Raw genomic sequence first — 27,770 nt, 5'->3', positions numbered from 1 at the left:
GATTTTATACTTTTTTCCTATTGATTCATTTAAATTCTTTATATATCTTGCATTTAACCCATAGAAAAATTTGGGAAGAGTTATCTATAATATTGAATCTTTTATTTCATGAACATTGTATAAATCCTCTATGTATTAGGATTATTTAAATTTTCTCAACATTGATTTGAAGTATTCAGTGTAGAAGTTCATTAGTTTTATTCCTGTGTATTTGATGTTCTTGATGCTACTGAAATGGTAGTTTTATGAATTTCATGTTGTATTTGTTGCTGGAGCATAGGAATTCTTTTTACATATTTACCTTGTATGCTAACTTTGTATGCAGAGATTTTGCTTAATTTTACTCAGTGATTCTAATAGTTTTTCCACAGATTCCTTTGGATTTTCTAATAGAGTGTTTTATACAACCACTGCCAGTTTTATTACTTCTTTGCCAGTCTTATGCTATTTCCATTTCTCACCTCATTGAATGTATTAAAAACTCCAGTACAATGTTATGTCTAATTAAGAGAATATCCTTATCTCATTCTCAAAATCAAGAGGAAATTTTTTATTTCACAATTAGGTGTGATGTTTAGGCTTTTTTTAAAAAAATTACTTATTTCATAGAGAGAGAGAAAACACAAGCAGGGGGAGCAGCAGAAAGGGAGAAGCAGGCTCCCTGCTGAGCAGGGATCCCAGTGTGGGGCTCAGTCCCAGGATACTGGGATCATGACCTGAGCCGAAGGCGGATGCTTAACCATCTAAGCCACCCAGGTGCCCCTACTGTAGGCTTTTTGTAGTAATTTCCCATTTTTAGTTTGCTAAGAATTTTTTTTTAGAATGCTAATTGAATTTTATCTTTCCTGGATCCCTAGATATGAGCTTTTTCTTTTTCTTTTTGTTAATGTTCTAAGTTAGATTGATTTTTAACAGCTCTACTGAGATTTATTTCATAGACAAGTGCACAATAAATTGGTCTTCAGTATATTCAGAGTTGTGCGGTTATTACCACAAACAAATTTTACAGCATTTCCATTACCCCATAAAAAAACCCTGTGTGCATTAGCAATCCCTCTTCGTTTTCTTGCCCCACACAACCCTGCGTGCCCTACGCTTACACCACCATTAAAATAATTTCTGTCTCTAGAGATATGCTTATTTTGGGGCTTTCATGTAAAGAGGATCATATACATATTGTATGTGACTAGAGTTTTTCCTTTAATGCTGTGTTTTTAAGGCTGATCCATGTTGTAGCATGTATCAGTACTTCATTTTTAGTGCCAAGTAATACCCCACTCTGTGGATGTATCACTTTGTTTACCCAGCAGCTGGTGGACATTTGCCTTGTGTCCACTTTTTGACTATTATGAAATACTGTTAGGAATATTTGTGTACAGTCTTCATGTGAAAGTGTATTTTCATTCCTTTTGGGTATATATCTAGGAATTTTTTTTTTCTTCTTCTTCTTTTTTTTTTCTTGGTAGGCTCCATGCCTACTTCGGCTTGAACTCACGACCGTGAGATCAAGACCTGAGTTGAGATCAAGAGTCAGATGCTTAACCAACTAAGCCACCCAGGCACCCAGAAGTGCTTGGTTTTATGGTACTTGTATGTTTAATATTTTGGGAACTGCTAAACTGTTCTCCAGGGTGACTGCGTCATATTAAATTCCTCCAGTGGATGGATAAAGGGGTCTCCACATCCTTGCCAGAGCTTGATATTATCTGTCATTTTTGTTATAGCCATCCTAGTAGGTATCCTAGTAGGTAATGGGAAGTGGTATCTCACTGTGGTTTTTGAGTTGTATTTTCCCCCTATTAATGATGCTGGGCTTCTTTTCATGTGCTTACTGTGATTTTTGTATCTTCTTTGGATAGATGTCCATTGGATCATTTATATACTTTTTTTTAAAGATTTTATTTATTCATTTGACAAAGAGACAGCCAGAGAGAGAGGGAACACAAGCAGGGGAGTGGGCGAGGAAGAAGCGGGCTCCAGCAGAGCAGGGAGCCCGATGTGGGGCTCCATCCCAGGACCCTGGGATCACACCCTGAACCGAAGACAGAAGCTTAACAACTGAGCCACCAGGTGCTCCCATTTATACACTTTTTAATTGGGTTTTTGTCTTTTTTTGTTCTTGTTATCAGGGTCCTTTATTTATTCTGGATATAATCCTTTAACAGATATGTGATTTGAGGGTATTTTCTGCCATTCCGTGGGTTGTATTTTCAGTTTATAGTGTCCTTTGACAAAGTTTTTAATTTTGATAAGCCCAATTTGTTTAGTTTTCCTTTGGTTACTGGAAGGTTTTGTGTCATATCTAAGAAGGCTTTGCCTAACTTAAGAATGTGAAGATATACTCCTGCCATATTGTCTCTGCTGAAGGATGCTCCATTTGTACTTTTCATTTCTTTGCTCAAATTTATTCCTAATTCCTGTCAACCTAAAAACAAGAAACTAGTTCAAGAAGCAAAACATTTATTTGGCATAAAAAATTACAATTCCGGATACACAGGTTTAAGTAGAAACCCAAGTGATGTCCTAATTATAGGAGGTGCACTCAAGTTTTTTTATGGAAAAAAAAAGATTAGGTATGTTTCTAAGAAGAGTTCATTGGGGATGACAATCAGGGCTAGAGTTGTACTTCATTAATTGGTCAGGTGAAGTGATCATTAGGCAAAAGTTTACTTTTATCAGTCTTTTCGAAGAAGATTTTTTTCGTTCTTGCCAGTGTCTTGGAATATTGGTGGTTTGGCTCAGTTCAAAGTTTAGAAAACAGGACATGCAAGGCAGTTACTCTAAAATGCCTATTCCAGCTCTGTTTTTTTAAAATGACTCTACTTATGCCATCTTTGTCATTCTTTTGTTTTGGTATTATTGTAAATGGAATTTTACTAATTTCATTTTCAGATTGTTCCTTGCTAATGCATAGGATTTTGATTGATATTTGTGTATTGATTTCTCATCCTGCAACTTTGCTGAACCCATTTATTAGCTCTAATAATTTTTTGTGAATATGATTTTCTATATAAAACATTATATTCTTCTACAAATGGAGATAGTTTTACTTTTTCCTTTCTAATAAGTGAAGGGAAAATTTTTCTCCATCCTCAAGGTCTTCCAGCTGGACTAAGAATTAAATACACATGAGACATTAACAGTAGAAAAATCCAAAATTTTATTATATGTGCATGGAGATCTGATTATGAAGTTGAGACCTATAGAAATGACCAAGGCAGGCAGTTTTTATTCTTTTTAGACAGAGACAATAAATCTGTGAAGAATTGACAGGACAAAGAAACCTTAATTTGGGGAGCTTCAGTTAGTAAGAAATTCTAAACAGAATTTGGGCTGTGCTAGTAAGTTAGTAAAAAGTAACAAGGATTGTTTGTATAGACTTCCTGGTTCTGAATTTTTTATCTGTGGTGATAAGGGTGTCTCTTTACCTCCTGGTTTGGAGAAGGTACCTTTCACAAGGGGGAATTTATTTGCTGCTTTCAGTGTGGTAGAGGAGAGTTTGAGTGTCTTTCTTGTATAGGCTGTCTCTTAGGTACCTTTATTTAAACTAATCAGTATGCCAGAGTGGCACATTTTGGGGCAGCCAGCCCTTGGCCCCCTGCATATGCATACTTGTTATTTATTTTTCTTTTCTAATTTCCTTGACTAGAACCTCCAGAAAGTTTTTTTTGTTTTAAAGATTTTGTTTATTTTAGAGAGAAAGAGAGAACACGTGCTACTTTGCACACTCCAGCAGGGGAGGGACAGCGGAAGAGGTAGAGGGAGAGAGAGAAGCAGACACCTCCCCACTGAGCAGAGAGCATGATGTGGGGCTCAGTCCCAGGACCCTGGGATCATGACCTCAGCCAAAGGCAGACACTTAACCACTGGAGCCACACAGGCGCCCCCTCCAGAAAGTTTTGATTAGAAGTGGCAGAATAGACATTCTTGTCCTGTTCCTGTTTTAGGGGAAAAATAATTCATTCTTTCACCATTAAGGAAGATGTTAGCTGCAGGTTTTCTATACATGCCCTTTATCAGGTTGAGGAAGTTCTCTTCGTAGTTTGTTATGTATTTTTATTGTGAAAGGTGGTAGGATTTTGTCAGATGCTTTTTCTACATCTTTTGAGATGATCATTTGTCTTTTTTCCTTTAGTCTATTAGTAATGATGTATTATATTGATTACTATATGTTGAAGTCATGTTGCATTCCTGGCATAAATCCCACTTGATAATGGTATATAATCCTTATATGCTGCTGGGTTAAATTTGCCGGTAATTTTGAGGATATGTGCATCTATATTCATATGAGATATTGGCCTGTAGTTTTTTGTGGTATCTTTGTCTGGGTTTGATGCCAGGATAATATTGACCTTAAAGAATAAGGTAGGAAATATTTCTTTTCCTCTTCCATGGCACCATACAGTACATCCCTAGTTTTTGATGTAAAGTTCCATGATTCATTACTTGCGTATAACACCCAGTGCACCATGCAATACGTGCCCTCCTTAATACTCTTCACCAGCCTATCCCATTCCCCACCCCCCTCCCTTCTGAAGCCCTCAGTCTGTTTCCCAGAGTCCATAGTCTGTCATGGTTCATTTCCTCTTCTGTTTACCTCCCCTTTCTTCTTCCCTTTCTTCTCCTACCGATCTTCCTACTTCTTATGTTCCATAAATGAGTGAAACCATATGATAATTGTCTTTCTCTGCTTGACGTATTTCACTTAGCATTATCTCCTCCAGCCTCGTCCATGTTGCAGCAAATGTTGAGAAATTGTTCTTTTTGATGGCTGAGTAATATTCCACTGTATATATGGACCACATCTTCTTTATCCAGTCATCTGTTGAAGGGCATCTCGGCTCCTTCCACAATTTAGCTATTGTGGACAGAGCTGCTATGAACATTGGGGTGCATATGGCCCTTCTCTTCACTACGTCTGTATCTTTGGGGTAAATACCCAGTGGTACAATTGCTGGATCATAGGGTAGCTCAATTTTTAACTTTTTAAGGGACCTCCACACTGTTTTCCAAAGTGGCTGTAACAACTTGCATTCCTACCAACAGTGTAAGAGGGATCCCCTTTCTCCACATCCTCTCCAACATTTGTTGTTTCCTGCCTTGTCAATTTTTGCCATTCTAACTGGCGTAAGGTGGTATCTTAGTGTGGTTTTGATTTGAATTTCCCTGATGGCTAATGATTTTGAGCATTTTTTCATGTGTCTGTTAGCCATTTGTATGTCATCATTGGAAAAGTGTCTGTTCATATCTTCTGCCCATTTTACGATTTGTTTATTTGTTTCTCGTGTATTGAGTTTGAGAAGTTCTTTGTAGATCTTGGATACCAGTCTTTTATCTGTAGTGTCATTTGCAAATATCTTCTCCCATTCCGTGGGCTGCCATGGATTTTTATAGTATGCATAATGCAGCTAAGTATTCAGCAAAATATTCATGGGCCTTCTCTTCAGATTTCCTATAGGTTCCTTTCTCTTCAGGTATCTGCCATAAAAATTTCACCTCCCAGAATCTTCCTAAAACTCTAATCTCTGCCTCCCTAACTCAGTGTGAACCCCCCATGTTGTACTTGGAATCTCATCTGTGCTTCATAGTTCAGACTGCCACCACGCAGAAAACCAAAGTAATTATAATGTTCTTCTTATTTATTTTCCTTGGAGGAGCTCAGCACTACCCTTCATGTTGTCCAGTGTCAGAAAACAGTTGTTTCATATATTTTGTCCTGTTTCCAGTTGCTTCTTCATGTCTAGAAGCTAGTGTTTTATCAACTACACTTTATTCTAGGAATAAATAAATGATTCATTACCATAAAGGAAGAGAAATGAATAGCAATAATACTAAAAATTATTGGTTTGAAAAAAATATGAGTCTAGATTGAGAATGAAGGGATGAATCAGTATGAACTTAGAAAGCAAAAGAGATAAATATACTAAACCCAAGTTTATATAAGAAAATCACTGGGCATGAGAATTCTAAATAGGATTTATACCAGTAGGTTACATTTCAACATAAAAAAGAAGGATTTTAGAGGTGAGGTATGTATAAGGAATTAAGGACATCACAGTTGTGATGGGAAGTATTACAGAAATGAACTATTCTGAAACTTGAGGGGATTTGAAGTATATATCTATGGTTAGATTGAAAAAAATGTTTTGTGACGGTTTTATTTTTTATAGCTTTCAGAGGATAAAGGAGTTTATCCAATTAACTTTGCAATTATGTGAGAGTGAAGATAGAGGCCATCTACTTGAAGTCATAGAAACTGCTCAAATTGTTCAGTTAACTATAGTGAAGAAAACTGCACTAGTTTTATAAGTTCCTCATCTCTAGGAATTTCAAAAAATTAAAACATACTTTGTGTTTTCCAAGATACCAAACTGAAAGCAACTTATGCTTATTGTCATCTATTTACTAGCTCATTAAATTAAATAATAAGAGAACAAAACTAACATATATATACTATCTAAAAATGATGAGAACACATTTTTCAACCTATTTAATAAGTACATATTTTCTGTTAATTTGTTAATTTGTCAAATATTTGTTTTAAGTGTTCTAAGAACTATTCCAGACATTCAGAATTTGGAAATGAATAAGAGAAGTCATGGGCTAATCCTCTGTAAGCTTATATTCCAGTGGTAAATGTGAAAGAAAAGTAATAATTTACTACAATAGTTTCACGTTGCATTAAGAACTACAAAAACAACAGGTCAATGTGCTAGAACATTACCGAGATACAGGGAATAGCTCCTATAGCCAAATTTCTTAGAGAAAACTTCTCTGAGAAGTTGATATTTGAACTGTCACTGAAGGAAATAACCAAGATCTCAGGAAAAAATATCCACGTAAAGAGAAGAACATTTGGAAAAGTCCAGAGATGGAACCAAGTTGATGTATTTTTGAGTTCAGAGGTTAGAAATAAGGCCATCCTAGCTGGTGTATTAAGTATTAGAGGAGAGAGTGATTAGAGATGAGGAGAAGGGACAGGCAGAAAAGGTAGGTATGTGCAAATAATATAAACAGATCATACTTGACAATAAACACTGGAAAAAATCTCTGATTAATGATATCTCTCAAAGAACTGTGTTGAGAATTTTGAAGGTGATTCAGTACTTTCCAGAGAAGAATGCCATGGTCATTTAGAAATATCTCTATCTGGTGTGTGTTATTGATTGTATATAAAGATCACATATATAAACAAACTCATGTATATAAACATCTTTCATATACATCTATGTACATACACACATGTGTATATACATATGTATATATGTGTTATTGATTGCATTATTATAAAGATCACATATATAAACAAACTCAGCTATATAGATGTCTTTCATATGTATACATACACATTATATACACACATATATTTGTATATATAGTGTATCTTTTTTATCTACCTATCCATTCCAGGTATATAATAAATTTCATTGAGGTAGTTTGCAATTGTATTGGTCACAGTGAAATGTAAATTTGTCAGTCTCTAATGAATTGCATCATATATAATGTGTGACTGCATTATGGTGTGTCTACCATACAGACTTTGGAATCAGACAAACCTAAGTTTGAAACTGGGATCTATTAATTAAAAGCTGAATGATGGAACTAGTATACTCTGTTTTGAGTTTTAATATCTTCATCTATAAAAAGGAGGCAGTCATACCTCATTTGCAAATTTATTTTAAGAATGTTAAATAATGTTTGTAAATATGTAGTACTAGGTTCAAAAATGGCCACTAGTGTTATTTTAAAGCTCTGTAGGATAATTAAGTGTGTGAGTGTGTGTGTGTGTGTGTGTGTGTGTGTGTAAAATTAATGTTCCCATCTAAGTTTGTGCTGTGGAATGAAAATTTTGGAAACAGAGTAAATAATCTTTATTCTCCAAAATAATCTACATTACTGTGATTGGCTTTAAATGTATTACAGATAATGTCCCTTGGTGGTTTTTATATTAGTTGGCAAAAGAGCAAAATATATACAATTTATGTTATACTCAAGAGGCAAAGTCAATTTTTAAAGCTAGTCTTTCAATTAATAATTATGTTTTTTGTTGTTGTTTTTCATCTTTCATCTTGAGAGGACATACTAAATGATGTGTTAGATTCAAAAAGAACCTTTACACTTTCTTTTTAAAATATATACATTTTTTGCATTCTGCTTATGATTTTGATGAAATGCCAGGCACCTTTTTGCAAGAAGTCTGTGGCATTTATAGACTTAAATTTCTTTTTAGCTTTCAAGTACTGTAAATGGCATAAAGGCTTGATCACCATTTTAATAATAAATAATTGGAAAGCATCATAATTTTCCAAATTTATTGTTTTAAATAAATCACTTGCTAATTCTGATATTTAAATTATTTGGTATTTTGCAGATGGAAATTGCAGGTTTCTTTTTCATCCCTAGTTATTCTAATAATTAAGTTGTTCAATCTTTTCTCTTCTAGAGTCAAGTTGGCAAAGTTCATTAAGTGTAGGAGTTTTCAGATATGCCATGTGGGTGTATTAAGATTTCAGACTTTTTCATGGTTTTTAGAAAGTTTGATTTATCTTTGCCTGCTAAATTATGTATTATTTTATAATATGAATTTCATTTGATTTAAATTAGGCAAAGTACCCTTAACTGCTCTTGAGTTAAGCCTGTAAAGAAGCATAAACCCAAGAATCACACATTTCTAAGAACCCAAAAGTAGTTGAAGTATATTTAACCTAGTTAAGTATCTCTTGAGAAGAGAAACTATCAATGCATCATAAGATCATACTTTTTGTCTTTGGTATTCTAAAATTCTTAAAATAAATGAAACCTAACTCAAAGAATTGTAAATGCCCACCTATTACAAAAGAAATTAACCCAAATGAGTTGGAAATGTCGAAGGGTTATTTTACCAAATGATCTGAGGTATTTTACAAACTCTTCTTCCTAGAAGAAAATGCATTTTGTGGCATTAGCACATTCATCTCCTCTTCCAAATTAAGTGCCTCTTTTTTTCATGATGATCTTGGCAGAAATAATACCATTGATCAATTAAATATCTTGACAAAGAAAACAATCTTGAAAAAAAAACAATCTTATTCCTTCTGTATAAGAAAGAAGTACTAGTAATGTCTATGGATAGAACTTTGATGACTGATTCTACTCTTCAAATACACGGAAATGAGAAAAAAATGATGTCATCATGTGTATAAACCTCCCAAGTACTGCAGTGGAAACCTAGAGTAGTGACTTTGTACCACTCAGTTTGAACCGGGCACAAATGTGTTTTCATTCTTAGGTCCATTTTTCTAAACACTGTTTTCCTAAACAAGGAAGCACAAATTTGTCACTGTTTTTGTGAGGGGCTTCAAAATGGAATAAAATTAGGGACGATAAACTTCTGCTTTTGATTTGACCTTGAAGGATTAGAGAATGGAGAAGTTTGGCCTCCAATGAAAGAAAACAAGAAGGGGTGGGCCTACTCCAGGGGAACACTGTGAGTTAGCTTAGAAGTTGGGTCTGATGATACGTTTGGATATCTTTTGTCAACACAGTGAGTACCTGGAGTATTAACCAGATAACTGACTTCTTCTATTTGGTAAAATTGAGGAAGACCTTTAATGTTACCTTTCACCAAAAAAAACAGAAAACCGAAAATAAAAGTGGATTTAAAAAGTTTCTTATGTCAGGGAGTTCATCAAGATAAAAAGCTTCTGCACAGCCAAGGAAACAGTCAAAAAAACTAAGAGGCAGCCCATGGAATGGGGGAAGATATTTGCAGATGACACTACAGATAAAAGACTGGTATCCAAGATCTACAAAGAACTTCTCAAACTCAATACACAGGAAACAAATAAACAAATCGTAAAATGGGCAGAAGATATGAACAGACACTTTTCCAATGATGACATACAAATGGCTAACAGACACATGAAAAAATGCTCAAAATCATTAGCCATCAGGGAAATTCAAATCAAAACCACACTAAGATACCACCTTACGCCAGTTAGAATGGCAAAAATTGACAAGGCAGGAAACAACAAATGTTGGAGAGGATGTGGAGAAAGGGGATCCCTCTTACACTGTTGGTAGGAATGCAAGTTGTTACAGCCACTTTGGAAAACAGTGTGGAGGTCCCTTAAAAAGTTAAAAATTGAGCTACCCTATGATCCAGCAATTGTACCACTGGGTATTTACCCCAAAGATATGGACATAGTGAAGAGAAAGGCCATATGCACCCTAATGTTCATAGCAGCATTGTCCACAATAGCTAAATTGTGGAAGGAGCCGAGATGCCCTTCAACAGATGACTGGATAAAGAAGATGTGGTCCATATATACAATGGAATATATTACTCAGCCATCAGAAAGAATGATTACCCAACATTTGCAGCAACATGGACGGGACTGGAGGAGATTCTGCTAAGTGAAATAAGTCAAGCAGAGAAGGACAATTATCATATGGTTTCAATCATTTATGGAACATAAGAAATAGCAGGGAGATCGGTAGGAGAAGGAAGGGAAGAATGAAGGGAGGGTAAATAGAAGGGGGAATGAACCATGACAGACTATGGACTCTGGGAAACAAACTGAGGACTTCAGAGGGGAGGGGGGTGGGGGACTGGGATAGGCCAGTGATGGGTATTGAGGAGAGCACATATTGCATGGAGCACTGGGTGTTATACGTAAATAATGAATCATGGAACACTACATCAAAAACTAAGGATGTACTGTATGGTATCTAACATAACATAATAAAAAATTATTATTAAAAAAAAAGTTTCTTATGTCAAGAAATCCAAAGCAAGAATTAGAGGTTGATATGTACTGGTACATATTGTGGTTTTGACAGAAGTTGCTCTGTTGTATTGCTCCATCATCTTTGCCATATGCTCTCATGTCATGCAGCCATGACATCTTTGAATTAATACCAAAACTTCTTCACCCCCTCTAACTCCCTGTATGCTGTTATTATCATAAATTATGTCTATGTATTTTCCCTTGTAAACATAGATTTATATTACTGTCTTATACAATTTTCTTTTAAATTCAATAGAAAAAAACCTGCAAATGGGAAATACATTTATGCTGTCTTTTTTTTTTTTTTTAAACTAATTTATTTTATTTTATTTTTTTTAAAGATTTTATTTATTCGACAGAGATAGAGACAGCCAGCGAGAGAGGGAACACAAGCAGGGGGAGTGGGAGAGGAAGAAGCAGGCTCATAGCAGAAGAGCCTGATGTGGGGCTCGATCCCAGATCGCCGATATCACGCCCTGAGCCGAAGGCAGACACTTAACCGCTGTGCCACCCAGGCGCCCCTATGCTGTCTTTTATACTTACTCATGCAGTTGCCTTTATTGATGCTTTGTGATGTGGGAAACAAGGGCAGAGAAAAATTACTAAATTTCCTTACTGTCTACAGCCCATTGACACGTCCTTGTAACGGGCAGAGTGACATTCCTCTAGGGACTCAACTGCCTTAATGTTAATACTTTGCTAAGGGCAAAAGGCAATCTTAGCTCAACCCTCAGGATCCTATAAGTCTGCTTTAACATATAAAAATTCTTTTGGAAATTTCTTTATCTCTACCCCCAAGATACATGTTGGCAATCATCTGCCAAGCATATGACCCACCGATACACCTCTGTAGGGTCTCATGACTCAGGTTTTATGAAATGGTAATAAATGATGCTTTCCAAGAATAGTTAGCCCCCCAACGTCCTGGAAACCTTGCTTCCAAATTCCTCAGAGACTTACACTATGCTTAACCCCCTCCCAACCTGAAAGTATATAATGGGCCACTTTTCATGACCCCAGTGCAGCTCTTTCTGCTCACGGGTCCTATCCCTGTGTTTTAATAAAACCACCTTTTTGCACCAAAGACATATCAAGAGTTCTTTCTTGGCCATCGTCTTTGAACACTAACATCTTTCCTACATCACTTTGTAATTCTTCATGTGACTTTGTGTTGCTATTCATTGTCTTCTTTCAGCTTGAAGAAATCACTCTCATATTTTTGTAGGGTAAATCTACTACTGACTGTTTTTCCAGAGTGGCAGCTTTATTCAGTCATAAAGCAAAGTCAGTCACAATTTTAAAGCAGGTTCAGGATTCCAAACTCAGTGACATTTCACCTTGTGATTTAACGGGTTCTTACATAACATACAGAGCAGGACATAAGACAAACCATACAACAAACAACATAACAGAGTGTAGGAAGTTAATGAACCAAACAAACCAAACACAAAGTCAGTCTGTGGGCGTGCAGTTGAGATACAGCGTCTGTCTGGTCTGGGTCAGCACTCTGCACTTACTGCTTCTTATGTTTAAGCAGTGAAGGATCTCGGTTCTGTTCCAAGATCGTTTGGGAAGAGCCTTTTGCTCTTTGCTTTATGCTCTCTAGCAGTTGACTTTTTTAAGTGGTTAGACATAGAGAGGTCATGTTTGAAGAGTCTGACAATTTGCAGCCAAAATCCTCCCCTTTTTAAAGGGATGTAATTGGTCTTGGGCCCCTGCAGACCTCCTCTGGTCCTGCTTGTTATCTGTTCTGGGTGTTAGCTGATGCTGATCCTGGAGATAACTCCTAGGGGCAGTGCCTTTTACTACTTGTGTCATGGCTTGACACAGGCCCCTGCTTGACATGAGAGGTTCCACAACACACACACACACACACACACACACACACACACATATACATATATATATCAACTTTTTTTTTTATTTTAAGACTTTGAATATGTCATCCCACTGCCTTAAACCCTCATAGTCTTGATGATAAATTATTCGTTAATCTTATTGAAGATCCCTGAGCTCCCTGTTCAAGATGAGTCACTTTTCCCTAGTTGCTTTCAAGCTTCTCTTTATATGTGGCCTTCAGTAGTTTGACGATGATGTGTCTAGCTTGGATCTTTGCGTTTAGCCCGTTTGTAGTTCCTTGAGCTTTCTGAATGTGTAGATTAAAGGTTTTCATCAATTTAGGGATTTTTTTTTACTGTTATTTCTTCAGATATTATTCTGTCCCCTTCTGTTTATTCTCTTATTCTGAGATCCTCATTAGACATAAGTTGGTATGTTTTGTGGTATCTCACAGTTCTCTGAAGTTTCATACATTTCTCTCCTCTCTCTGTTGCTTTCTTTTCCTCATACTGGAAAATCGCAACTGATCTTTCAGTTCATTGATTCTTTCTTCTTCCTACTCTAATATATCATTAAGCCCCTATAACAATTTTTTTAAAAATTCCAGCTATTGTACTTTCAATACCAAAATTTATATTTTGTTTCTTTTTATTATTTTTTTCTATTTATATTCTCTATATGATGAGATATTGTTCTCATATTTGCTTCTTTAATATATTTTCTTCTAAGATTTAGAACATATATAAAATAGTTGATTGAAAGTCTTTCTCTAGTAAGTCTAGTGTCTGATTTCTCAGGAAAAGTTTCTGTTGATATTTTTTCCCTGCATATGGGCCATACTTTCTTGTTTCTTTGGATGCCTCATGATTGCTGTCATTGTTGAAAACTGTACATTTTAAATGCTAGAATGAGGTAACTCTGGAAATCAGATTCTATTGTCTCTCAAGGTTTTTCATTGCTATTGTTTATTAGAGTTGTTGTAGTTTGTTTATGAGGTTTCTGAATGAATTCTGTATAGTCCATATTCTTTGGCATATGTAGCCACTGAATTCTATACTCAGTTAACTAAGTAGTCAGCAAATGATAGAATAGAGATTTCCTTAAATGCCTGGAGTCAATAAATCTCCCAACCTTTTCCAAGGGACTCTATATATTGGGGCTTTTCTTTAACATTCATCTAGGTAACTTAAAACTTTGCTTAAACTTCACTTGCTGCTTACACAGAGCTTCTAGATCAACTGGAAGTGAAATCATAGGGCCTTCTCAGATCTTTCCTGGACATATGTATATCTCTGCATTTGCATGGCATTGTAGATTCCCAGGAATATATTGGGAGGTTTTCAAAATTATCGTGAACATCTTAGTCCTCAGCTTTTGCTGTTAAGCTTTTTGCATAGACTACTGTTTCTCCCAACTATTACCTATTGCCTCAAGCAGTCATGCCATTAAAACAGTTGCCAGTAAATATTTTCTTCAAATGCCAGTTTAGGAGCAGCTTTTAGGACTGGGAAAGCTCTGATCAGACTTCATAAAAACAAGCATTTTGAACGGCTCTGCCAATAAGCCATGAGACATGTAAAATGTCTGTGAATTAGGTCGATTCTCTCTTCAGTACTGGGAATCTCATGTTATTTTCAATACTACCGCTGAGGTAAGAAGCAGGGGATGCATCTTCAGTAAGTTAAAATGCCACGAGGGTCACTGTCTTGCTAAGATTCTGTCATTGTTTTTGCATAAATGCTTTCCAGGTTGCTGTGAATTTTCAGTTAGTTTCCTGAGTTCTGAAAAAATTTGTTCCGGCAATTTTTCCAAGTTTTTTTTCTCCATTGCTTTTAAGGAGAGGCTAATTTTCAGAGGTTCTTAACTACATTATTTTTGCTGATGTCACCCAGTCATGACATCTTAATGCAGCCTTCATGAAGAGAGAAGGGGCAAAGAAGGGCAGTGGCTAACTCTGTTTCTGGCATGTTGGATATAATTCTTTTCCTTCTGTGTCTTTGGTCAAAGTAGCTGCAGGGCAGTCTGGGATACATTTATTCACAGTGACTGTATAACCTGCTAAAGATCAGGGTCCCATTGTTGAGCAGCCAGAAGAAAATGGTTATTATGGCAGAAAAAAAAGGCAGCTATAATATTTTATTACATACAACATATTGCCAATTCCCCAAGGGAAACTACAAATTCTGTTATTATATCAACCTCATGATTCTTTTTTTTTTTTTTTTCTTGTTAGGGGTATCTAAGTTAGGAGTGACCTATGGTACCATACAACCTCATAATTCTGTTCAGTTACTTTATCCAGCCCATTGTTGAAGATTTCTTTGTGCTAAACTGTCCTGTCCATCCAGCTCAGATATGGCTCCTTATAGTGTAGAAATGTAAAAACATAATAAATAAATGGAAAAATAAAGATAAAAGAAAAAAATTATCAATAATTTATTTGTAACTATCATCAGACACCACTTGGCAGGTATTTTACAGATTTCCTGACTTCTCATGGGAGTACGTTATTTGTTTAGGCTAGCTAGAAGACTTTGGGTCTGCATCTGTCTTTTCTGTCATAGAATTTTGCTAAAAACAGTATAAAAGGAAGGCAGAATTAGCAGAGTCAGAAAATGCCAATAATAGAGGGTTTTTTTCCTACTTTTTTCCCTATCACTAACCACTGATTATAATGTTCTTCTACCTTATATACTGCAAATGATATCTAGATTAATATTTTTACCTCTGCAAAACAAGGTACCAGGTTTTTATCCTTCAATACCTGAATTCTTGAAATCTGTCTCTATTGTGATCTGGACATGAGGAATACACAGACAACTTTTGGCTCCAAAACAAAATTGCTTTTGCTGCCACCTGCATCAGTATGATTCATGACCTACATTTACCTCTTGACATAACAGTAATAATCAGATACTAGGCTTCCTGCTTCAGCTGCCACGGGGAAAAACGTGTTCATTTCTATACTTGTCACTTGAAATGGGAGTTTCCACTTCAAGAGGTTTACTTTTGCCTTTCAGAATCTCATGTAGGTGTGTTTGCTGGTTGAAAATTTTGTCAGTATATCAAACTATATCTGTTAGGTTGTTTGGATAATGTAATATTGATTCTCCAGACTTTAGCACTCAGTAAAGTTTATTGTCGGGGGTTAAAATGGTGTTGAGTGACTTGATTTTTAATATCTGCCAAAAATCCAAGGCAGTGAAGTCATGGTACAAAAAGTATTGATATTGTACCTGTTGACAGCTATAGCTAGAATGTATATTGTGGAGACAGGGGAAGGCAGAGAAGGTAAAATGACAAGAAGAATATCTTGCTTTGAAATAAAATTAGAAGAATGAGAAGAGGTTGGAGAGTTAGTCTAATTATCTAACTCATCCAAATTCTCACTGCAAAAAAAGTCATTCACTTTGCTTTCATTTATTCTTTGTCTCCCCATTCTTCTTTCTTTTTCTCTCCCTTTCTCTATTTTTTACTTTTATTTTCTTATCTTTTATTCTTTTAGGTTATATTTCTTCTTAAATAATAATACATGTACAACCCTTCTATGGATAACAGGATAAATCATTTTTAGGTAGTTATTGAGGAATACTAAACCAGTGGTGGGCTTAACTTACAATTCTTAATCTGCTTGTTTGTTTTTAATGTTTTACATTACACTGAACTGTTTATGACTCCCTTGGATAATAGCTGCCCATTGGCACCTCATGGAATACTGGCTTATAGGCTCTTATGAAAGTTTATGACATCCACTCTCTTCCTTTCTCTGTCTTTCCTTTTATTATTCTTTTTATTTTAGAGAAATTCCAAAAATAGAAAAGGGAAAACAACTTTGTTTTTAATTTTCTGAAACATACCTGAGAAAATCATTCAACTGCTGAGGCTCTTCAATTAAGGAAATAATCATAGACTTTAGTAAATGCTCTCTGAAGCCAAGTCAGTGTGGCTTATTCTGAACAGTCAAACCTATGTCAAGCATTTTTAGCTCCTAGAACACTTTAAAAAATTAAAGCTCATGAAATGAAGACTAATTACATACTTTAATAAGCATTTAAAAAAGAGACTGCCTAGAATTCATTATTCTTTTTAATTTAAAACATATTTTGACCCTTTGTCCTAAAGGTATTGTCTTCTCAGGCAAATGTCTTAGAGAAGTGTCACTTGGCAAACAAAGTTAGCTCTAAAAAATCCCTTATTTTGTGAATTTATTTTCCTTTCAAATTCTTTTATTACTTATTGTTCTCTGACACAAAAGACTGAACAATGACATGAAATAATATATTGCTCCCTGGAGAATTACTCATTATCTGTTAGACATTCATCAAGTATTATTAAGTATTTAAAGATGCAAAAAGCATAGCTAGTTAGTGACAAAAGCTTTCATATAATTAGTAGAATGAATATAATGAGTTCAAAAAAATCTGTCTCCATGAAGAGAATGTCTTTGGGAAAATGTAAGAGACTGAAAGAAGTATAACTACTTTATTTATTCTCCCAACTATACTGTTTTGAATGGAGTATTGGTTAAAATGAGTCCCAATTGGGTTATATTGAAATACTGATATATCAAAGTGTCATCTTCTAGACATTGACAGTCTTATTAGTACAGAAAGTGTGGGTTGGGAAAACACTGATATTTGAAGTGACTATTCTTTAGCTATAAGGTTAAATTTTTTAAAAAGATTTATTTATTTGAGAGAGAGAGAGGGAAAGAGCATGTGCGCGGGGGGTGGGGGGCAGAGGAAGAGGGAGAGAGAATCCCAAGCAGATCCTGTGCTAAGTGTGGAGGCCAGTGTGTGGTTTAATCTCATGACCTTGAGATCACGACCTGAGCTGAGACCAAGAGTTGGTCACTTAACTGACTGAGCCACCCTGGCGCCCCTGAGCTTAAATTATAAGAATTAATATCATTAAGTTTGTGTTCCAGAATGAGAAAATAAGGCAATAAAAGTACCTGATGATAGGGAAAAGAGTGAAGGAGAGAAAAGACGCTTTTTAAAAAAGATGTTCTTAAAAGATGGAATTGGATATTTCATTTTCTTCTCTTTTTTTCAGGATAGTCTTTGAGATATCCCATGTTAGTTCTTTTGGTGCTGTGACATTTCACAATAATGTGCCTTGGTTAGGTTTACTTATGGATATATTTTCCTTGAAGTGCTCAAAATTGCATGAAGATATTCTATTTTCTTCTGATTTCTTCTTTATAAATCAATACTCTCAAAGAAAGAAAGAAACAATTTATACTATTTTAGGTAGCTTGGAACAATGATGCACTTATTCTATATAAACACATTCTAGGGGAAATCCTGGGTTTAGATAGAGATAAAATGTTATGTTAAAATCCTGCTTTCTTGCTTTCTGTTTCTCTCTCTGTCTCGTTTTTTTTTTTTATCCTGCTTTACTTCTTACTAGCTATGTAACATTTGCCAAATTGCCTATCATTTGAGACTGTGATTGTTCAGTTTAAATGGAATCATGATATCTATATTTTAAGGTTGTTTTTATGGATGAAGGTGATAGCATAGCAGAAAGTGCTTAGCAAAACAAGTGGAGTGTAATATGTTCACAAAGAAGATAGTTTCTCCTTTCACTTCATTTATGTGGCTCTTGATTTTGCATTTCTTTTAATACTGTAGACCTGTATTTCAGAGTTGAGTAATGATCTCTTTTTAAGAGACAGAAGGAATTTGAGAGGTATGAACTTAAGAAGTAGTCTTATTTAATGAAAAATGTCCTTAATTATGAATTATTACTGCAAAATAAAAAAAAACGTGTTTTTTATTGATGCCTCAGCAATAGTAAGCCTTCATCTGGAGATGTTTGCCATCATTCATAGCTATAAATGAGCTGAATGTATATCTATGTGTATTATCTCAAATGTCAGTAGTAACTACCACTTCCAGAATTATGAGCATTTTATATATGAGCATCCAGAACTATAAAACATTTTTTTTAAAGATTTTTTATTTATTTATTCGACAAAGAGACAGCCAGCGAGAGAGGGAACACAAGCAGGGGGAGTGGGAGAGGAAGAAGCAGGCTCATAGCGGAGGAGCCTGATGTGGGGCTCGATCCCACAATGCTGGGATCACACCCTGAGCTGAAGGCAGACGCTTAACCGCTGTGCCACCCAGGCGCCCCTATAAAACATTTTTCGTATGACGAGAACTGCTTGTGTTATGTCTCCTTTCCTAATACCACTCTATAGATTGGTAGTCCCTCTCTCTGACAGATACCCTCTTCATATCCTTTTGATATAGCTATTGATTATTGGGACTTAGAAAACTACTTATTTATTTAAGCTGTACCTGTGTGTACTTTATTATGTAGTGCTCAGCAATTTTACAGAAACCCATATTTTGTAATTGACAAAATATAATTTGCATTGTTATTGATGTTACAACACAAAATAGAATTTAGACCCTTATTTGGTCCCTTTATCCTCCTACCCCATAGATCTTTAGATGCTAATTCTACCACTGGGAAAATTAGTTTGAGAAACAGTATTTTTGACCAATGATTATACACACACACGCGCGCGCACGCACGCACACACACACTCTTTTCTTGGGTTTTGTTATGCTTTACTTGAGATAAGGTTGAACACATGAATTACTAGTGTGGGCCATTCTTAGAGTGACTTGTGTTGCCTGGCTTGTATAGAAGAACTAGTCAAATTAATTTGAACGAACAACTTCTAATTTGAACCAAGGGCTGATGTCATTTATACTTGGAGGAGGACTCTAAGACTTTAAGATCTTATCTAGGCATAAGTGAGACTTCCTTGATGTGAAACAATGACCATAATGGGTGAAAAAGGTTGAATCACTCCGTGTTTTCTCTCCCTTCTCTAGGGTAGTATGACTTCTAGATGCAGCAAGTTTATTCATTTAGACTAGCTATAATACTGCAATGCAATTGTGACATTAACTCCCTAGAGTTACTGTAGTCTTTACAAATTAAATACACAGATTGTCCTCACCTTAGACACCAACTGCAAGTAATAGGGTTCCCAGGTCACCCACACTTTTAACTAACTGGCTCCAAATTTTGTGTTTCCACCACATTCTCAGATTTGATAATTCACTAGTTTTACTCACAGAACTCAAGGAAGCACTATACTTATGATTACAGTTTTATTACAAAAGATTCAAGTGAGGACCAGCCAAAAGAAATGTCTCCTAGGAAAAGATCAGGGAGGATCCTGAATGTAGAGCTTCTGTGTTCTCTCTCTGTGAAATCAGGACATATTCCTCTCCTGGCATATTGATATATTCACAAACTAGGAAGCTTACCTGAGCCTCGGTATTGAGAGTTCTTATTGGAATTTTATTACATAGGCATAATTGATTGAATCCTTAGCTGTGTGATTAAATTTAGTGTCCAGCTTTCCCTCTCCTCCTTGGAGGTCAGGCTGATGCCACCTACCTCAAAGTCTCAACATTCTAATCTCATGGTTGGTCTTTTTGGCATGGCCAGCACCCATCCTGAAACTGTCTAAGGGGCCTAACATGAGTCATCTCATTAGCTTAAACTAAGAAGGGGCCCACCATAATTAACAAATATACTCTCACTACTGAGAGAATTCCAGTGGTTTAGAAGCTCTGTCGAAGGAACCTGAGACAAAGACTAAATGAATTCTTTATCAGATAATATTAGCACTTAGTTGCAACATGGTATGGCTATGTGTAATAGAATTAAATGCAGTATGAAAAGCATCAAAATAAGAGCAAGTGACATTTAGATAATTATGGGACAGAAAATACACATGGACTTTGAAGTCAGACCTGAATTTAAATTCTTGTTCTAATATGTACTATGTGGCCATGAAATTTCATTTATTCTGTATGACTCTTATTCATCTATAAAATAGAAAATACTAATATCCATTTATAAAAATTGTTCTAGAAAATATAGTACACCCATATTAGGGGACCTATTTAAATGCTATGATGATTAATTTTATATGTCAACCCGGCTGGGCCATAAGGTATCCAGGTATTTGGGTAAAAGTTATTCTGAATGTTTTTGTGAAGGTGTTTTGGACAAGATTAACGTTGAAATTTCTGAATTTTGAGAAAAGCAGACTGCCTTTCTCAATGTGGGCGGGCCTCATCTAATTAGTTCAAAGAGTGAATAGAACAAAAAAGACTGGTTTCTCCTAAGCAAGAGCGAATTCTCTGCTAGACTGCGTTCAGACTTCATTTTCAACATTGACTCTTCCTGGTGCTACAGCAGACAGCCTTCAGACTCAAACTGGAACATTGGCTCTCCTGGGTTTTCAGCCTGCCTGTGCAGGTTTTGGACTTGTCAGCCTCCAAATCATGTGAGGCCCAATTCATTCTCTCTGTCTCTGTCTCTATTTCTCTCTCTCTTTCTCGCTCTCTCTCTCTCACACACATGCACACACACACACACACACAAATTCCTATTGGTTCTGATTCTCTACAGAACCCTGACTAATATAAATATACCTTTAAAAAAAAAGATTATTTCTTTACAATCACTGTTAAATCCAAGGTATCCCATGTAAAACTCAGCTCTCATCTATAGGTCATTAGATCATTGATCTCTGGATAAATGTGGAGCTGAACAGATGCCAACTTATGAATATGCCAGCATTCTGTAAGTTCTATCATCTGGCATTACAGTGATAAGCTAGGAAAAATCAGATCACCTACTTAATGTTTGGCAAATATCTAAGATTCTATGAAAGATAAATCATTAAGCAATCTGATTAGAAGAAAGAAAAGATTGAGTGGATTCACAAACAAGATTGATGATGAGAAAGGAAATTATAATTCTGACATAGGAGTCAGAATTTGAATCCAAGCATTTTGGCTTCGAAGGTCAAGTTAAAAATAGAAGATTAGACTTCTAGCTTTGGTTCTGATTTGTAAAAAGCATGGAAATTGTCATACTCTCCCATCCTGACAAGGTAATTCTGAAATAAGTCCAGGGCCTTCTATACAAAAGAGGCCTACAATCCAGAAGGAAAAACTTTATCAGTGTCTGGTTGCAGAGCCTTGGGCAAAGGATATTCCTCTCCTTGCAGGCCCTCTATCCTTCCTGTCTTACCCAAAATGAGTGACTATTTCATAAGGCAGAGATACAGGACCACTAATTAAGGCAATTTTAATAGGAATATAATATCCCCACTACCCACATCTTACCATCGCACCAACAGAATTCTGGTATAATAATAATGGATTATGGCTTAAAAAGTTTCAAGATATATATTGTCTCTTAGTAGGAGTACTTAAGGAAACCAAAATCATCAGCGGAGAAAAAAGCCAAGGATATTAGCCTGTGGTACCTATAACTATAGCAAACATTAAACAGAGAGCAACTCCTATCAGGCTAATGTAAATCCTCACACTAGTAACCTATTAGCTTCAGTTTTCTGTTATCTGATACAACATGTCCAGCTTTCAATAAAAAATGTGCAAGGATTGCCAAAGCATAAGAAAATAATACTATAGTGTTAAAGAAGCATCAGAGCCAGACTCAAATATGAAACAGATATTAGAATGAATAGATGGGGAATTTAAAATAACTATGATTAATGTCTTAAGGACGCCAATGGAGAAATTAGGTAACATTGAAAAAACAGATGGGTAGTATAGCAGAGAGATGGAAACTCTAAGAGTTGGACAGACATGCTATATCAAAAACACTGACACAGAAATGAGGAATGCCTTTGATAAGCCCATAAGTAGATTGGATTTGGTGAGGAAAGAATCAGTGAACTTGATGATAAGTAAAAGAAATTTCCCCAGTTGAAATGAAAACAAACAAAAAAATAGAACAAAACATTAAGAGGATATTTAAGAACAATGGGGCAACTTTAAGAAATATAATATAGATGATATTGGTACATCAAAGAAGGAGAGAAGACAGATGATATAGTTGGAGGAATAATAGCTGAGAACTTACTAACATTAATGACAGACATAAAACCACAGATCATATAAAGAGATCATATATATTTATGTGTGTGTTTAAGCCTTTCACCTAAGCATATGATATTCAAACTGCAGAAAATCAAAGACAAAGGAAAAATCTTGAAAGAAGCCAGAGTTAAAATAAAACATCTCACCTAGATCAGAATAAGAATTACAGCAGACATAATAATGAGAATACATGCAAATAAAAGATAGAGTGTAGTGAACTATTTAAAATGTTGAAAAAACCCACACATGAAGTTGAATTCTATATCCAACAAAATTATCCTTTATAAATGAAGAAGGAATGAATACTTTTTAGATAAACAAAAGTTGAGGGAATTCATCACTAGCAGGCCTCCCTTACAAGAAATAGTAGGTGTTCTTCAGACAGTTGAAAAATGATATAGATCAGAAACTTGAATCTATACAAAGGAAGAACATCAGAGAAGGAATAAATGGGTAAAATATTTTTTTATATTAATCTCAAAGGTAACTGTTTTTTATAGTAATAATACTAACACATGACTTAATTTCTAATTGAATAAATTCCTGCCCTTCACAGTACTTCACATTCTTGCCTTCTGGAACTCATTATCTTAGTTTTATTTGAAAAAAAGTTTTTCCTGAGCATACTACTGTTTTTGGTAGAGATTGTTTTCTTCCCATGTTCCTCATAGCAGAGTAAAGGTAGCTTAGGGTAGTTCTTTGTGTTACTCACTGCCAAGTCTAGGTCATTCTCTCTCCCATAGAACAGACAGATATATAGATATCCTTTGAATATTTCCACCAAAATATTTCCATTCACTCTTATCCCTCCTCCTTGCATATATCTACTCATTTTCCTTATTTTAAAAAAAAAAAAAAACATTGTATAATCTGGATTACATCTCTCCCTCCACCAGGATTCCTGTAATCATACTTGATAATTACAGAATACATATAGGTGATCTAGGTCACAGTCTAAATTTTTAGTCGCTCATCCTATCATTCAGTGACTTCCATGCCAACCCATTCATGTATTCCCATACCTAAATTTCAAAAAGCTGCTACTGGAGGAAAATGTAAAACCATGATGATGGGTGGGTGTCATTTTAAATTTATGTTTACAAACATCAAATGTGCACTCAGCACTTTCAGGCAGCTTGGTTGCGTTCCATGATTAATTCACTCTGCCACTGCCCAAACTCATCCATAACATTTCCTCTGTCCTCAGAAATCTACTTCTGCTCAAATACTTTGATGCTATAGTTAACTCCCCTCTCTGTGTTTCATTGTTTTTTTTCTCCTTACTGGATTCCATTATCTAACATGCCCTTAATATAATTCTTCTTACAAATAAGAGCTCTCCTTCATCCCCATATATTCTTCTAGATTCTTCCCTTTTTTTATTTTTTGTTTTTTTCAGAGTAAAACTCCTAACAGACTACTTGTATTGGTAATCTCCATTTTATGTTCTTTTAGTCTTTCTTTAAGTAATTTTAGTAGTGCCATCTTGTAATAAGATGAGTCTTAGAATATTCAGATCCTGTGGTTTTATGCAGTCCAGATTTCTTTACTGTGCTCCATAGTCATGTGCCTTAATGTTTCATGTACTTCTTTATTTAGTTGTCTAATAGGAATCTGAAATCTAATTTGGCTACTGCTGAAATCTGATCCCCGTTAATCTCCATCCCTGTTTCTTCAGTCCTTACTGCTTTAGGAAATGGCAACAGTTGCATGAACTAATACCATGGTGTCTGGATCCATTTTTTATTCCTCTTTACCATTCATCTCCTCATATAATGCATTTCTTAGCAAGACTCTTTTGTGCTATGTTGATTGACCAACTTCTCCTTTGTCCATGTCTTTCCTATTTTTAATACTGAACATCCTGCATCCCAGCAAACTCCTCATTCCTGGGCAAATCAGGATGTTTGGTAACCCTGGTTCCATCTCCAGATTATATCCTTTATCTGTCCAGTTCTCTCCATTTCCACTGCTACCATACTTACCCTGGCCAGCAATTTTGTTCACCTGGATTAGGAGTTTAGGCTCTTATTTCTCTGCTGCTTCTCTTGCCATTTGCAACTCATTATCCATAGAGCAGGTGTTCTATTTTAAAACATGAATGAGAGGACAACCATTCCTCTGTTCTAAAACCTTCCAATTTTTTTTTCATTATATCTTGTTATAATTCAGTTTCTTTTTCTTGGATAATAAGGTCTTATATAAGCCAGGTCTGTCTTGTTCACTTGCTTTAGCTTGTATCTTTCACACATTGATCACTACATTTTCATCCGTACAGTTCTGACTTTCTTTCTGTTCCACAGCATATAATTTCTTTATACCAAGGGTCTTCACACCTGTAATTCCCACTGACAGCGATGCTCTGCCCACTGTGGATGAGTCCTACTTCTCCTTATTTTAAAAGTCTCTATTGCTTGAGTCTGGAGTAGTACCTGATAAATAGTAGACTCTTAATAAATGAGCAAATAATCACAAAAATTGTATTGAATAAACATGTCTATCAAAAAGAATGGATTGGTGATTCATAAAATATAGATGAAATGCAATATTATGCAACAAGGCTGCATACTTAAGGCTTATATCATGAATTTGGAATACTTGGGGGGAGCAACAACTTTTCTTGCCTTGTTCAGGTGTCAGTGTTCATCACAGTCCCTCATTTTCCATTTACGAGGCCTTTTTAAGAGAAAATTGTCACCTGTTAAAGAAGAGGTGTCCTTTACTATAGTACTTGAAACTATATGATGTCAATTATGGTTTTTATGTGGTCCAGGTGTGCTCTAAAATTGAATACAAAACTATGTGTATGTAGATATATGTATATTCACTTTATCTGTAAAAAAGCCTGCTCTGCTTTCTTAAATTTTAATGAAATCTTTGATATGGAAAATGTTTGTGATCTGCTGATAGAGAAAAGTAGTATTTGTTGTCGCTAACATGTTTTTTAAAAGTTTGTTTTCTGTAGAAGTCTAAATGTCTCAACTCATGTAAGTTTATAAATTGGCAACATTCTCAAAACTAAATTACATTTTTGCTACCTTCATAGGTTTTTGAAAGTTAAATTATGAGTATTTGTTTTACAAGTACATATTCCTAAAATCATAAGTCCGTTCACAGAAATCCATCAACATTTTAGTTTTTTATTTCTAGTTATTTTGATCATGTGCCTTAATTCTGGCCAGAAGATAAATTGTAAAAATCATATGGAAAATGCAAATTGTGCATTGAGATTGCTTCATTTCTAAATGTAAGTGACTTAAATTAATTTGACATATAGCCTTATTTCTACATGAACTTTTTAAAACAGATTTTTCAAAATTATAACTGATACATCCTTTTGTTTTCCATCTCTAGCACTATTGGCAGAAATATTTGCCCCATTTCTTGGAGATTTATTTTTTCAAGTTTGGTAGGAAGTTCCATTATCTACTTCTTCATGGTGATATAATTGTCAGTTGGTTATTATCATCTTTGTAGAGCTATGATTATATTTAAATATCACTATAAATAGCTACGTGTTTCAACTAGTATCATTAATAGTAGCTTTTTCAGCTAATTATGTGGAATTTTAAAGATTTTTTTAATTCTCATTAGTAAGATTTCTTGTGTTTCTTAAAGATCTATCTTTCTTTCTTTCACAGAGCAGACTCTTTTGGTCTTAGCTTTTCTAACTTGTTTAAAATGATACTTAAAACAGATAATCCTTTCTAAATATAATTGTCTTCTAGTTTAAATGTTTTATAGTATCTCACCGGAAAGGAAATTGACCCAGTAAATAAGGTAATTTGTGAATGTGTGGGAGAATGTCATTGGGTCACATTTCCCAAAATCATAATTACATCTAAATTAATATTCTTGATTATCTGCAAGTAGGTTAATAATGATTAATTCTCAGCAAGGACCCGGGATACTCATCATCCTTTGGATAGACCACTGATTAGGTAGTCAGTGATTAGAATTTTCATGCATTCTCTTCAGAGGAATTTGAGAGCTTAATCAGGAGCCTGGCCCAGTCCCCAAATCAATTCCAAGTCTCCAACAACCCATGGTGGGTGAGCTGAGTCTCATTATCAAACTTGAAAGTACAAGTCAAACAATCTTTGTCCCCTGGGCAGCCTTAAGTATTGTTAATTTGCCAAGCCATGATTCTGGTACCAGATTGGCAAACTGCCGGAATTTCAGTTATCTTGATAATCAGTTGACAAAGCAGAATGTTTTATGTTGTTTTGCAGTATTTTCTGGTGCTGTGTCTCCCTAAAGTTAGAGGAAATCATCAACTTTCTGCGGAAAATTTATCCAGATTTTGTTTTATAAATAAGCAGATTTGTAGATAAACTATTAATAATAAGAAACAATAAGCTAAATTCATGTTAGGCTAATGGAATTTCTATTTGCTCTTTGTTGATCTCATTCAGGTTTGGGAGGTTTAAAAATCATAAGTAACATTTATATGTAGATTCTGTAAAATTTGTATTGTAATGACACTTTGTAAGGTCTAGAGTCTTACTCAAACCCAATATATAACTTAGAAAGTCCACCATACAACAGCATTATTTTGATGTGAAAAATACCTGCTTTTACAATATCAAATGATACCAAACTGTTATTAAGACAGAAGAAACATTGAAAGAGTACACAGCCAGCCAGAGAACAATCTTGACTAATCCGTTGAATTTCATTAAATGCCAGTCCATTGACATTCAGCACACTGGGTTCATTAAAGTGATATTCATGAACGGATTTACCTCGTCATGAAATATATCTGATCCAGGACAGCATTTCTTAAACTGCGTTAAAAGCTTTTTTCTTTTTTCTTGTGCCAGCCTATTGTGGACCAATACATCTGTAAAATGGGGAAAAAAAAAAAACTAGAAAAATGATGGTATGCTTTGATGTCATGACCATGTCAGCTTGCTATTAATGTTTCTAAAAATGGAGTAGGATGGTGATTTGAAAAGCTCTTTCTATAAGGGCTGGATAGTAAATATTTTAGGCTTTTGGGCCATATGGTCTCTATCACAACTACTAACTCTGCCATTGTAGCTCCAAAGTAGCCACAGGCAATATGTAAATAAATGAGTATGGCTGTGTTCCTATCGAATTTTATTTACCCAAATAGGCAGCTGATCTATAGGCTTCATTGTGTAGACACCTGTTTTAAATGCTCACCTTCATTTTTGTATTTAATTCATTGTGGATTAGGACCAGT

The sequence above is a fragment of the Ursus maritimus genome, unplaced genomic scaffold, assembly GCF_017311325.1.
Source record: "Ursus maritimus isolate PB19 unplaced genomic scaffold, ASM1731132v1 scaffold_11, whole genome shotgun sequence".
Lineage (NCBI taxonomy): Eukaryota > Metazoa > Chordata > Mammalia > Carnivora > Ursidae > Ursus > Ursus maritimus.
Note: the sequence above shows the minus strand (reverse complement) of the source record.